Source organism: Hordeum vulgare, chromosome 6H (genome assembly GCF_904849725.1).
Source record: "Hordeum vulgare subsp. vulgare chromosome 6H, MorexV3_pseudomolecules_assembly, whole genome shotgun sequence".
NCBI classification, from domain to species: Eukaryota; Viridiplantae; Streptophyta; class Magnoliopsida; order Poales; family Poaceae; genus Hordeum; species Hordeum vulgare.
The window spans coordinates 177943442-177959117 of record NC_058523.1 but is presented as its reverse complement, the minus strand read 5'-3'; the positions used below and the strand labels follow the sequence as shown (position 1 = coordinate 177959117).

At 47.9% G+C, this 15676-nt stretch overlaps 1 long non-coding RNA gene across 1 annotated transcript; it reads left to right on the top strand.

Annotated features, from left to right (window-relative positions):
- The first annotated feature begins 7391 nt into the window (after positions 1–7391).
- On the top strand, positions 7392–15337 carry LOC123405069. The gene is made up of 3 exons (XR_006611944.1): positions 7392–7524; positions 10311–10412; positions 15299–15337. It is a non-coding gene; the product is annotated as an uncharacterized LOC123405069 (long non-coding RNA).
- The last annotated feature ends 339 nt before the right edge of the window (positions 15338–15676 follow it).

Genomic DNA, 15676 nt, shown 5'->3' with positions numbered 1-15676 from the left:
TTGCCATGCTTAATGCTTGTCACTAGGGCCCGAGTGCCATGATTTCAGATGTGAACCTATTATGTTGTCGCCAATATATGTGTGTTTTAGATCCTATATTCCAAGTTGTAGTCACCTACTATGTGTTATGACTTGGCAACCCCGGAGTGACAATACCGGAACCACTCCTAGAGATGACCATAGTATGAGGAGTTCATGCATTCACCAAGTGTTAATGCGTTGGTCCGGTTCTTTATTAAATGGAGAACCTTAATATCCTGTAGTTTCCATTAGGACCCCGCTGCCACGGGAGGGATGGACAATAGATGTCATGCAAGTTCTTTTCCCTAAGCACGTATGACTACATACGGAATACATGCCTACATTAGATTGACGAACGGGAGCTAGTTACTTATCTCTCCGTGTTATAGCTGTTACATGATGAATCACATCCGGCATGTTCATCCATCACCGATCCACTGCCTACGAGTCTTTTACTACTGGTCCTTGCTACGTTAATTTACCGCTACTGCTGTTACTTACTCTGCTGTTACTTGCTGCTACTGTCACTACTGTTGTTACTTGCTACTTTGCTGTTACCTGTTGCAAGACTTTTCTGGCGCCATTGATACAACAAGTTAGGAATAGTCTGCCGTCAATAGACCTTTTTCTGGCACCGTTGCTATCATACCACTTTGCTACTGATACTTTGCTTGCAGACACTAATCTTTCAGGTGTCGTTGAATTGACAACTCAGTTGCTAATACTTGAGAATATTCTTTCGCTTCCCCTTGAGTCGAATCAATAAATTTGGGTTGAATACTCTACCCTCAAAAACTGTTGCGATCACCTACACTTGTGGGTTATCAAGACCTTTTTCTGGCGCCATTGCCGGGGAGGCACAACTATATTCTCTGAGTCACTTGAGGTTGACGTCTGCTGGTCAGTATGAGGAATCCGAAAAGTCCAAGAACTAAAATCTTGCCTTCCACTACGAGGAGAGGTAACGAACTGCCGGCTAGCTCTGCACTTGATTCACCTTCAGTTATGAGTAAGTTTGCGACATCGCCTCCTGCTAGAAATCTTGATATGCCGCCTGTGCTTGATGATGCTACTTCTGCTGCCCATGATGCTTATGATGATGCTATGCTTGATACTATGCCTGATGATGCTATGCTTGATACTATGCGTGATGATGCTATGCTTGACACTATGCCTGATGATGCTATGCATGATACTGCCACTACTAGGAAAAGGGCTATAGATGATATAGACACTAATGGCGCACCAGACAAGTAGTGTGCCACTACTATATAGTAGTGGCGCACCATGTGCAGGTGTGCCATTAGTGTGATGGACACTAATGGCGCACCACACACTCGGTGCGCCACTACTATATATATATATATATATATATATATATATATATATATATATATATATATTGCAAAACTACTAATAGCGCACCACCAGCTGGTGCGCCATTAGTAACCAGGGTTACTAATGGCGCATCTATAGGTGGTGCGCCACTTCTATAAATTTTTTTGTTGCAAAACTACTAATGGCGCACCACCAGCTGGTGCGCCATTAGTAATCAGGGTTACTAATGGCGCATCTGTAGGTGGTGCGCCACTACTATAATTTTTTTTGCAAAACTACTAATGGCGCACCACCAGATGGTGCGCCATTAGTAACCAGGGTTACTAATGGCGCATATGTAGGTGGTGCGCCATTAGTAACCTAGGACCAACTAGATATTTTGGACAGCCACCTACCACGCTCACTTTCCCCCCTTTCATTCTCTCCACCTCCTCCTCCAAGCTTGTCTCGGGTGCCTCCTCCTCCTCGCCTCATTTGCATCATAGATTCACCCAAATTAAGTGGTTAAATTACCTTTTTTTGATAGGTAAGTAAGGGGAAAGCTTTTATGTTGTAGATCTACTTTTTTCTCCCTCCAACAATGTGCACATGCACTTTGTATGACCTAGCTAGATATACGTATGTTTGTGGTGTTGCATATGTTTGTGGTGTTGCATATATGTTTGTGTTTGAAGGTACCGGTATTTGAAATGCGATAGTTGCCAATATTTTGCCAGAATGTTGATTCATTTCCGTTTCGGCGAGAATTTGGCACTATGCATTCTTTTTTGTCCTATTTTTAGGCAAAGTCATGCCAAAAAAAAATTTGGTTCTAAAATATCATTTTGCTCTACCCCGCAGGCGACCATGGTCCGCACGATGACCGAAGGCATCGTGAATAGGTTTTTGAGCTCCGCGAAGGCCGAGATGCTTCAAAAGAACGAGACGGAGATAAGATGTCCATGTCGAAGATGCAAGCTGAAGAGCCTTATGGACCCAGATTCCGTAAAGGTGCGGGACCACCTGCTCTTGCGTGGTTTCATGGATGGCCATGGGTGACAAGGTGATGAATATGATTATGAAATCGTCCATGGGGGCCGGGCAAGAAATGAGGAAGGGCATGAGCAAGACAACCGCGGCGAGGGCGAGCGAGAAGACAAAGAATCTCCAGGACAGAGTCATCATGTAGAAGATGCCGGACATGATGATGAGGAAGATGCCGGAGCAGACGAAGGGCATGATCATGAAGATGAAGATGCCGGAGCAGACGACGATGGACCATCGATGGCCTGGGTGCAGGACCCTCATATTCAAGAGCTGCTTCTCAAGCAGACGGATAACGCAAGAGCTGCCGCTCGAGAGAAAGCCAAGCTGGATCAACTGGAGATAGACGCGGTTACTCCATTGTATGAAGGATGCAGGCCCGAGGATACCGCCTGAAAGTAACGCTCATGGCTCTGGAGATGAAGGTAAAACACAAAATGACCGACGCATGCTTCGACGAGAACATGTCATTCTGGCACGAACGTCTTCCCAAGGGGAACAAGTGCCCGACCAGTTTCGAGGAGGCAAAGAAAATCGTGTGTCCTCTGGATTTACCGCACGTGAAATACCATGTGTGCATGAAAAATTGCATCATTTATCGGGACGAGCACGCGAAGTCTATCATATGTCCGGTGTGCGGCGTCAGTCGATACAAGGAGAGGAAGAAAGCTCCTCCAAAAGTGGTGTGGTACTTTTCGATCACTCCTCGTCTGCAGCGGTATTTCGTGGACACTAAGGTAGCAAAGCTCCTGCGTTGGCCCGCGGATAGGGAGGAGAAAAAGCAAGAAGATGATGGAAATGATCCGGAGATAAATAAAAAAGACAAGATGCTGAGTCACCCTAAGGATGCGAGACAGTGGCAAGCGTTGAACTTCGAATACCCAGAATTTGGGGACGATCCAAGGAACATCGTGCTGGGCGCGAGCACAGATGGAGTCAATCCGTTTGGCAGCCAGAGAAGCACACATGGCACCTGGCTGCGTTTGTGTGGATGTACAACCTTCCCCCCTGGTTGTGCATGAAGAGGAAGTACATTCACATGAGTATGCTAATTGAAGGGCCAAAACAACCAGGGAACGACTTCAATCTGTAACTGGGGCTGCTAAAAGAGGAGCTAGACATGCTGTGGAAAACGCCAGCCAATACGTGGGACGCCGCAGAGAAAGAATATTTCCCTATGAGTGCCGCACTACTCACGACGGTGCACGACTATCTCGGTTACGGATATGTCGCGGGGCAGGTGGTCCACGGATTTTCTGGATGTGTCAGGTGCATGGATGACACAATGTATCGCGAGCTCGATAGAGATCCCGGGTCTTTGAAAACCGTGTTCATGGGACATCGAAGGTGGCTTCGCGACGATGACTCATGGAGAAAATGCAAGGATTTGTTCGATGGTGAAACCGAACCCCGAAGACGCCACCTTATGAGGAGCGGTGAGGAAATATACAAGCTGTTGAAAAATTGGAAAGAGTGCCCACCGCCGGGAAAGGCGCCAGAGCCGGGAAAGAAGCGAAAGGCGCCAGAGCCACTGCTGAAGGTATGGAAAACGAGGTCTGTTTTCTGGGACTTGCCGTACTGGAAGATCCTCCGTGTTCCTCACAGCCTTGATGTCATGCATATCACGAAGAACGTGTGCGAGAGTCTGCTTGGTACCCTGCTCAACATGCCAGAGAGGACCAAAGATGGGCCGAAAGAAAGGGCAGACTTGAAATCAATGGGCATCAGGGAGGAGCTTCACGCTAATGATGATGATGATGATGATGATGAAGCGGGACACGGAAAGTCGTCGCAAAGGAAAAAAGGCCAAGAAGACCGGAAATGACTTCCCTCCCGCATGTTTCACTCTAAGTTAGGAGGAGATCGATCAGTTTTTCACCTGCCTCGTAGGAGTAAAACTTCCTTACGGTTACGCGGGGAAGATAAGCAGATACCTAGACTCAGCGAAGCAGAAGTTCAGCGGGATGAAGTCTCACGACTGTCACGTGCTGATGACGAAGATACTTCCAGTTGCAATCCGTGGGATCATGGATGCGCATGTACATGAAACGCTATTTGCGATATGCAACTTTTTCGACGTCATCTCTTGGAAGTCGGTTGGCGTGAGGCAACTCAGAAGGCTATAAGAAGAGATCGTGGTGATACTATGCGAGCTTGAGATGTACTTCCCGCCCGCATTCTTCGACGTTATGGTGCATCTGCTGGTCCATATCATGGAGGATATCATCCAACTCGGGCCGATGTTCCTGCACAGCATGATGCCGTTCGAAAGGATGAATGGTGTCATCAAAGGATACGTTCGCAACATGTCACGTCCAGAGGGAAGCATAGCCAGGGGCTTTCTGACCGAAGAGTGCATCTCCTACTGCACGAATTATCTAGGCATCGAGAACCCCGTTGGTCTGCCCGTCAACAGGCACCTCGGCAGGCTCGTTGGATGGGGTCACCGTGAGGGTCGCCGCGAAATGCATATCGACTTCGAGGGTCGACTCGCCGACTTTGAAAGAGGAAACCTAGTCGCGCTACAACACATAGACGTGGTTGATCATTGGGTGGTAGAGCACAAAACCTTTATTGAGAAGACGTACAATGACCGAGGCCAACAGAGGACGGACGGAGATATAATCAAAGAGCACAACTCATGTTTCACGCGTTGGTTCAAGCAGAAGCTTCTGGCGTACCCTTTACATGAGGATTCTTCTGCGGAAGAACAACTCAAATTCGCCTTGTCACAGGACGCCGAGCACAACCTGATGACGTATGAGGCATACGTTATCAACGGCTACACATTCTACACCGAGGGAAAGGACATGAAGAGCGATGGTTATCAAAACTCCGGGGTAACGATGGAATCCTACACCGGTAACGACAAGGACAGATACTACAGAAGGATCGAGAAGATCTGGGAGCTGAGCTACGCTAGAGAGAAGGTCCCGATGTTGCGTGTCAGATGGTCCAAGAGCGCCATAAAAGAAGACCGGTATTTCACCACCATGGTTATACCCGAAGCCAAATCCAAGACCGGGGGCGCAAATGTCACCGCGAAAATGGAGCCATGGGTACTGGCTTCCCAAGTGGACAAATGCTTCTTCATTACCGACCCGCCAAAGCCCAGTCGTGTTGTCGTGAGGAGAGGCAAACGGAAGATCATCGGAATGGATGGAGTCGCCAATGAGCAAGACTTTAACAAGTACGGCGACCCGAAGATGGAACATGACGACGACGATGAAGTACCAGCATACACCACAAGAAGAAGCAGGACCACCCTACCTAAAGGACGTTCGTTCAAGAGAAGAACTCCATTTACGAAAAATAAGGGCAAGAAGGTTGTGAACACATAGCTAGCTAAGATCGATTGTATTTAAATTGTAGCCTTCATTTCTCGATTGTATTTCGACATTTTCAAATTTGATGATATTTTTTCATATTCAATATGAAAAAATATTGAATATTCATGAGGACACTCGATCTCGACCCCCCTCCATCTCGATCGCTATCCCCCCTCGCCAGACCCCCCTCGCCGCCGAGCACCCCCCGCACCCTCCCCCGCTCCACCGCCGCCGCCGACCCCCCGCACCCTCGCCCGCTCCACCGCCGTCGAGCACCCACCGCACCCTCCCCCGCTCCACCGCCATCGACGACCCCCCGCACCCTCCCCCGCTCACCCCCTGTTATTGAATATCTGATCGACATGATCGTGAGCGAGCAGTGGCAGCGTAGTGTGGTTAACGAAATGCAGCTAGGCTAGGGCCTCTCGGCTAATGCGCATGCACTGACCATTGCCCACATGCGAGAAGCCTCTCCTGAGGCGTGAGCGTGACGACCCCGGCCCGCGCTCACGTGACCCATGCATCAACACTGGACGTACGTCACACCGGGTGGATAAGCACCGTTGGTTTTAGAGTAGACCATGCTTATCTATCTCTACACATGTGCTTCCAATCAAATTAAGCGGCAAAGATGTAATCGCATCTCTAACTAATTAATGTTGGTTAGCCATTAATATTTCTACGCTAAAAAAACATTTATATGCTAAAAGCACCACCGACCTTACACTTGATTTCAGGCAGGAATCAAGTGTTGACAAGTAATTTACACTTGTAAGTTAAATGCAGGTGTAAAATTTTACACCCATTCCAAACAGGGCCTAAAATGGACATGTGACTTTTGTTGAAATCTTTACTCAACAAATTTCACTTCTATACAGGCTCGAATATAGATATGCATGGGTGTATCATGCCTAAATAGGCAAATTTATTTCCTTTTTTCTGAGATGGACTGGCAAATGTTATGATCTACAATATATACTAGCTAGCTAGTGTCATTGTTTATGTACGAAATGAAGAAAATGCCTTCCACTTCACCAAAAATTGATGGCGTATATTTGGGGCATCTCGTGTGCTTTGGTGAAAAGTATCATCTTTTCTGTTATGATTTATGAACATGTCAAACAATTATGGTATGATACTACGTACAAGTAAGGATTAACTTCATGACTTAGTAGAGAATATGACCAAAAGCACAACAACCTCTCAACTAATTACATCCATTCAAATGCCTACAAAAATGTCCATTTGTAAGCAAAGGCAAACCAGTACAATAAAACCAGCCAGATTGAGGAGATACCAACAATGCCACCTCTTGTTTTTTCAGAAAATACTTTGCCACTTTGCTAACAGAATTTGTCACTTTACTAATGGCGCAATCCATGGACATGCGTCATTACTATAAAAAAAACATTGTAATGGCGTGCGCCATTCCTAACCCCTCTGCCCTCGCCTCTACTCCTCTGTCCTCGTCCTCGTCCACGGAGACCCCGCCCACCCCCTCCTCCACCCTCGTCCACGGAGACGCCGCCCACGGAGACGCCGCCGCCGCCGCCCTCCCCCTCCCCCACCCTCGTCCACAGAGACGCCGCGCAGCCCCTCCCCCACCCTCGCGCTCCTCTGCCCTCGCCCTCGTCCACGGAGAGGCCGCGCACCCCCTCCCCCACCCTCACGCCCCCCCACCCTCGTCCACGGAGATGCCTCTCCTCTGCCCTCGCCCTCGTCCACGGAGACGCCGCTCCTCCTCGTCGCCGCCTGCGCCGCTGCCTCCGCGCTCGACGCCTTCCACGTCCCCTCCGTCGAGGCCCAAGCCCACGTACGTATGCCGTTCGCCCCTCCCCTCTCCTGGCCTCTCTCTAGATCTGGTATCGGTGATTTGTAGGCGATTTGGCATCGAGGAATGATCAGGAACCGGCACCAGCAACGCTCCCGCTCACATCTCGTCTCTGAACCTCTTTCCCCTTGTTGCTGTTTGATTTTTAGCGCGCTTGTGCTTGTACCTGCATCCGAAATCTGCCAGCAATTGTTGTTGTTGTATCTGGTAGTGAATCCTTCATCTGTCTCCCAACGCACGTCGGTCGGTGGACTCCTCACAGCTCTGTGAATCTCTTGTCTGATGAGGGCAAGGTAGAATTAAAAAGAAACCGAGTAATGTAATGAAGAGAGCACACACAGAGGTACTTTGGTTGGGAGCCTTCCTTATCTTTTCTCCACAGTTATGCCCTTTTACAATTCAGCTGCTGATAAGGCTATACTGACAAACAAACAATACCCATGCCTCTACTTGCCTGATGCTTTTTAGTGCAATTTATGTCAGGGGAGGGTCCGGTTCCGGTTCCGTTCAATCAAATCAAAGTTATTTTTCAACATACAAATGAAGCTCAGTACCATGGTCGGGTTCTAACGCTACGAAATATGTCCACTAACTGAAAAAGTCAAAAACAAATCGAGCTGGCAGATATCTTGAAAACATTTTGCACACAATGACACATGGAGTGCCAACCATCTCTAGTATTTCTACAACGGTGGCCGGACCGTGACTCCGCTGCCACCGTCGTTCTTGAGGTTAGTGAGTGTTGTTCGTGGCGTTCACACGTGGATTGGTTATTTTACTAAAAGTACATATTGGGCTTAGACGCACACGAGACTTTGCTTGGTGGCAGTTTGTAGGCGATTTGATGTGAGCGGGAGCGTTGCTGGTACGGTCTCCATCTCCTGAGGCCAGCACAGTGGCTCGCTTGATCCCACCCACCGAATTAGGGCATGCTCTGTTCATACCCATTGTTGCCGTTACTGATGCTTCATTTTGCCAGTACATTTTTTGCTTCCTTTTTTTCCGAAGATATTTCGTTCTCTGGATATAGATGTGCTTTCTCTGCTCCTCATTTCCGAGTCTACCATGTTTTGTTGCCTTTCTATAGCAGCTTCCATTCTCCTATAGGCAGATCAAAAGCAGTCTCCCTATTTTGCAATGAGAAGGTTATAAAGTTAGTCTCGCTGTCAGACGTCAGAGCTGAGCAATTTGGGAGCCTTTTCTTTTTAAGAATCTAGAGTTGGTTAGCGGTTTGTTTATAAACTGTAGCTCTGTTCAGTTATCACTTGTTGGGCAAATCTGTTTTGTCAGTCAAAGTGAAGCTAACTAGTTCGAGTAAAGCGTACTGCTAAATATGCAGAGAAACTGTCGTACCTCCTGCATAGGCAGTGGAAATCTAGAAAGAACGCCCATTCTTCTGAAGAATTTGGCGTCAGCACTGTTTTAGTACTACCTGCTAAAGTGATGCTGATTTCACTACCCCCGTGTCCCAGTAAGGAAATACAAGTGTCAAATGGTCATTCCACTGTCACTGCCACAAATGTCTAAAAATTTGCATGACACAAGTACTTCTAATTTCTTACTAGAAGTTTACAGAGCTATAAGCTTCCTACGGTCCTACCTAGAAATATTTTGAACAAGATAGAATAGAGGTTACCACCTTGAATTAATTAACCAACCATCCCTCGCCCCCGACAGGATTTTTCTTCCCTGGAGATATTTCTCGTGGGAACGAGTGGGGATGCAGATCTGCCTGTGGGATGGTTGACACTGTAAATCACAAGTTTTTATTATTATTATTGTTCAAATTCGAAAAGAAAAGAGGACTACTCCACAAGTGATTTGTTCTTGCCCGAGAGAGAAGTGAGGCCCCGATGACTACAAAGCCCAGCTGCCCTGCAGGGATAGATTCATAGATAGGATAAGTTATAACTGCATGAAGAAGAGGACAAGTTATTGCAACCGCGGTCCTCCCAGCTGCCATCTTAAGGCAAGGCGACGAATTTTCTGGGCACCCGCATTATTGTAGCATGCTGTAATTAGCTTCTGCACATGCATATTGATGTTTATGCTTGTTAACTTGGAGGAATCCTAGGAGCGCACATGGTTGAGCCGGATGTTCTTGTCCCGCTCATCATTGTTTTCGTGCAAAGGCAGTTGGGGAGGAATGTTAGGTGCTGCTGATTTTAGTACTCTGTATTTGCACAAGGCTCCCCGGTTGTTGTTAGCCTGCTGGGGGGCCCTGAACCTGTGCATGTCTATTACACAGCTGAACCAAAAGGGCAATTAACTACTTGCTTATTAGTACATTATAGTACGTGTTTTCATGAAAAAAAAGCTACTGCTTTGTCTAGTAGTACTAGTAGGTTATGTGAATTGCGAAAGGCACTAATCCAGTTTTGACTTAACCGACCCATCTCATAAAACACCAGCCACCGTCGTTTCTTCTTCCTTTGTCTTCTCGTTCCCCGTTTCGCTCCTACTCTTAAAGCAAGAAGCATGTCTAGCAAATTAATGGATATTGCTGTTGTAGCTGATTTCTTTCATCAACTTTCAGTTTCTCCATCTTACTCCCCTATGTATATGCATATAAGTATTCCAATCTAGCGGATGATAGTAGTCAGAGGCAACGCTTCACCAGCTCAGCCGCTTTGCAAGTTGCAACATGATAGTTTCTCAGTTCAAAGGCTTAAAAAGTTCTTGTAATTTCGGAGTCTTTCTCCACTTGATCTTTGTACTTTTTTTTGTTTCCTAGTGATTCTGCGGCCGATCTCCTATTTTTTGTGCAGGTTGCTCATTTAAGGATACAAGGACCCTATCTGCCTAGCAAGATCCGATATGCTTGGAATTGTATAGCTGGATTTAATCTATTTTTCCTTCGACAAATTCAGGTATTTGCACCCCTTTCTTGTTAAAATGTCACCTTAAAACATTTGTCTGGTTTTGAGAAAAGAAGAAAGAAAATGCTAGTAGATATTTTAGATCTGATATATTTTATTTGATAATGAAACAAAAAGATGCTTTTAAGAAAGAAAAAGAAACATTGTGCTTTGCATAGATGTAATTTTTTTTACTACTGGGCCCACTTTTTAAGTTCGCCCCGGGCCTCTAGAAAGTCAAGACCTGCCCTGCATGCAGGTGTAATGTTTGAAAATACAAGAATTTGTTTTAAAACTCTTGGCAGCACAAAATCCATTCCTGCATGCATGGTACATTGTGTCAAATAATATTCCTGAATTTTAATTAGTGCCTTGTGTCATATACTCCTGTATGGACATTTTGCCAGTAGTTTGTGAATATTGTAACTAAAGAAAATTCTACAACCATATGGTCTGTGTCCTTTTCATCCATATGAAAGTAGAGGAACATTGTGGTGCTAGTTTGTGGGTTTTGTTTCCGACCATCGTCTCCTGATGAATTTGCAGGTACCCCGAGAGGCCCTTGAGTTTGCCGGAATGTCGATTAACTTCCGTTCCGGCAAATTCGGGTACTCCATATATCCTATTGTCAGCAAAGGTCATGCTGAAATTTTCCGTGAATTTTAGCATGACTTTGCTAAAAATATGACATATGGGGTACTTGCGACTAATGCATGGCCCGGGGTATCTTAGTACTTAATTAAGTAGGATCAACTGCCCCTTTATTCTTGCTGCATTAAACCATAGGTGGCAATAGAGCCAAGTGATTAGGCCCAACATAAAATTCTCCTTCCCTTTTCTTGATAGGGCATTTAGGGTGCCTCAGCGTTGACAAACCCTAAATTATAAAACCTTGGCTTTTAGGGTGCCTCGGTGTCGATAAAAGCCTAAATGATGAAAGCTTACGCTTTTAGGGTGCCTCGGCGTCGACAAACCCTAAATGATAAAAGCTTAGCTTTTAGGATTCCTCGGTGTCGACAAACCCTAAATGATGAGACCATGATCTTGTTCCTTGACAATAACCAACTTTTTGACCAAACTTTTTTCCTATTTAGAGCGAAACATGGCCCACAACGATGAGGCCGGCGATTCGGGCAAGGCATTCTGGGAGCTGTCCCAGGAGATGGAGGAAGAACCTCACCGCTATGAGGATGACGCGGGGACACAACCCGAGTACACCACTGATGAAGACACCGATCCCGAGTACACAACCCCTAGTGGCGTCGGGGATGACACCACTGATGGTGCCGCCGAGGATGCCACCACTGATGATGGCAGCGCACGCACAGATGGCAGCCAATCGAAGAGGCAACGGAAGGGTCGGCGCCCGAATGTGCTCAGCACCGTAAAGGAGTAATTTACTGAACTGAACTCCGACGGGTATCCAACGGCGCCCAAAGAAATAGTCAAGGGGTACGCGGTTCAGCTCGGGTGCATTCTCCGGAGCACCGTCTCGATCAACACCGAGAACCTAAGGCATAAGGTCCGAGGGAATTTGCGCAACCTCCTCTTCACGAAGCTGCACGAACGATACAAGTTCACCGGTGACGTCGCAAACACACGCCTCTCAAGGAATAAAGTAAACAGTGCCGCCCTCAAGAAGATGAGCAAGGCCCTGTCTACTTGGAGAAGCGTAGTGAAGAGAATGATTGACAAAGGTGATAGTTATGAGAAGATCAAGGCGAAAAATCCTTCGATCAGCGAAGATGACTACAAGGAGTTCAAGATCAAGTGCGAGAGCAAGGAAACCGCGGAATCAAGTCAGTGGGGGAAAGAAATGCGGGAGTTGAACTTAGGGGTCCACCAACTCGGTCCCGGCGGTTACAGATTGGCGGAACCTATATGGGACAAGGAGGACGTGGAGCCTGCCGAGCAAGGCCTACCACCCCGCTTCGAGAAATACGGTGACAAGCACACCAGGAACTATGTCAGGGCCTGGTACAAGGTGGACCCGGTAACAAAGGAGCTTACCACGGATGCAAAGACCAGGGCGCTTGAGCTTGTTCTGGTAAGGAATACACCCCTGCGTAATTAGCTCCATATGGTTGCATTCTAATTAATGAAGCAAAATTTCTAAATGGTTCACATTCCTTCCGCAGGACACTGAAAGCAGTAGCGCGGGGTCGTCTCAGAGCTCCCATTGGGACACCAATTTAAATAGGGCGTTTAACGTAATGAAAAACAAGGATAAGTCCAGTAAGCCGTCGTCAGCTGGTCGTGTGGCCGACAAAGGCTTGTCCACGAAATGGTCGTCATATTATAATGCTGGTGGGCGAAAGGAGAGAAATACCAACTTGGAAAGCCAGTCACGCGAGGTTCAAGAACTCAAGGCACAAGTGGCGCGGATTCTGAAGATGGTCCAAGAGCTAGTGCAACACCAAGTGGGAGGGGTGATCACCGCCATTGTGCCTACCTTGATTGAGGGGCTGCAGGCGTGGATTGCGGGCGGCCAACAGGGGCCGCCCCCGATTCCCAGCTTCACGGCCAGCAACTCGCACAACGCGCAGGCGGTGCCATTGGTGTCTCCGGCGCCGGCACGGGCATTGGAGATTATTAATGCACCCGGGTGTGCGAAGAATACGCCGGCCGGCACCTCGGCAGCAAGCGGCCCCTCCGTCACTTGCACGCCCACCGTTGGCGGTGCCTCGACATTAGCCGAGATCGATGCCATCACGGTAACTAATCCTCTCTCGGCCGATGACTTCATCTCCTTGCCTTTGACTGGGCATCCCCTGACGCCCTACATGTTTTCGCAGGGCGCCGGCGCCGACGTTCCATGCACTCTCCTGCACTTCGTGGGCGGCGAGTTGATCGATGTCGCCAAGGGCAGAATCGTTCAACCAGGCAACGCCATGTTCCACGGTAAACCGATGGCACCCCCCATGTATAGGGTTCAACTGGTTCGGGTGCTGCCAGGTTGCGACGACTTGTTACCTCCCTTCCACCCTGCTGGGGCCGACGAAGATGATGTGATGACCCTCAGCGCCTGCTTAAGCTAGCCCTTGCTTTGGCCGAAGAGCCAGATTCGTTTGGGGGCGGGGGACACCACCCCACAGACAACACCGCCAGTCGTGACGGCGCCAAGCCATGGCAAGACCGCCGCAACGCTACTGGACATGCATATGGCACAGGATCCGGACATGCATATGGCACAACATCCGTACGATGACGACGACGACGACGGTACATTTACCAAGGTCGATAAGTACTTTGCCGAACATGGGTACAGTGAGGAATTCTTGGGGCCTCCTTCTCAAGAACCCAACCCTGCAAAAGACGACCGCGATCTAGCTGGTACTGCGGAGAAACCCAGTTGCAATAGGCGTTGTCTAGCGTGCAGTTTTCAGGAGACGCCTCCAGCTGCCGCCTTCACCGAGCCTCAGATAGCCGACGTGCGAAATATTATCAGCCCCAACACACTCAAGAAGGTGGTCTCTGAGCAGAACTCGATCCCATTACAGCAGCAGAAGAAGGGACGGAAAAGAATGACTAACAAGGGTGCGAGCCAGCCGGCACCGAGTACGATCCGTGCTCTGGACGGGCCACCTTCACCTAAGGATATCTCGAGGAGGGTGCATGTGGCAGGTAGGCCGATGGTACCGACTAATCTGCTCAATGCTGCAACCGGTGCTATGCGGAGTTTGCATGACAGTGTTCTTTGTTTGGAGAAGCGGCGTCTCTCCGAGAATAATGTGGCATACCCGGTTTTCGTGGCCAAGGTGCCAGAGGGCAAGGGCTTTGTCGATAGCGTCATCGGGGGTATGATCGTCCCGCGGTTTGCTGACATCTTCGCTATGGTTAACCTTCATCCGCTGCACTACACCTTCGTTCGGCTATTTTCGCTGAGTATGGAGATGCGGATCATTAGAGACAAGACCTCGGACCTAGTGATAGTCGACCCCTCCTATATGCGTGCCAAGATCTTGGGCAGCGCTGGGGACCGGCAAGTCGCGAGTTCATACCTCGAAGGCGTCATTCTGGCAAACCCAGATAAGGATAACTTCCTCGTGCCTTACTTTCTCGGGTAAGTTATCCCCTCATCGCCCCGTAACATATGATTTCTTAGATTTTGATCGTTCTTTTTTTTTCTAACATTCCGTGTTTTGTGCAGTGACACACGTTGCACACTCATCCTCTTAAGCCCGAAATATTCCACGGCCACGTATTTCGACTCGAACCGTCAGTCGAAAAAGGACTACACAAATATCCAGAAAGTTCTTGATGAAGCTCTTCCCGGCTACGCCAGATCTGGAGGCACCTTTAGCAGGACAAGTCGTAGGTACGGCAAGCACGTGTTCACCCACAATACGACGTTCCCTTGCGTCAAGCAGCCGCCTGGCAGTCAGAAGGATGCCTACTACGCCCTTCATCACATGCGGGCGATCATACGGGACAATAATCACCTTCGGCTACCAAATAATCTCAAATATTGGGCCGCACGCTTGTCGGCAATCCAGGATGCGGACATCAGACAAGAATTCTTTCGCATCCAGTCGGAGTTTGCGGAAATCATCCATCAAGATGTCCTTCATAGCTCGGGGCAGTTCTACCTCACATTTCAACTGTCCAATAGTGAGATAGATACAACGCTACAAATCCAGGCTGACAACGACCGCGATTTCATGACCATCACGAAAGACGGCAGCTTCATCCACGTTCCGTGAATTGCTACTAATTCATGTTGTAATATTAAACTTTAATGAACTTGTATGTCTCTTTGGTTTGGACAGTCGTTCAACTTATATGTAATCGATGCTATTTATTAGTAGGACCATGAATCGTGCTGTTATAGTTGTAATATTAAACTTTAATGAACTTGTATGTCTCTGTGAATTTCTACTAACGTTTTGTTTGGCTAGTGCATAGAGATGCCGTCGTATGTCGTGTACAAGCATAAGGTTCCCGGAGTCTACGACGACTGGGAGGAGTGTCAGAGACAGGTTCACTGATTCAGCGGTAACAGTTACAAAGGGTACTCCACAAGGGCGGAGGCGGAAGTTAGATACGCGTGCTATCTAGCGGGAGAGAGGAGGGAGCGTTGGAGGAACCGGATGAAGACCAGTTTCATCGTGATTATGCTCATCGTGATGACCGCAACTCTCTTCTATGTGATGGTAGTTTAGATGATCGATATCGACTTGTAATGTGAAGACAAACTCGCTACTCGTGGTCTCGAGACTTGTAATGTTCTAACTTTGTTCAGTATTTTAAATTCGGAGACTAATATGTTGAATTGT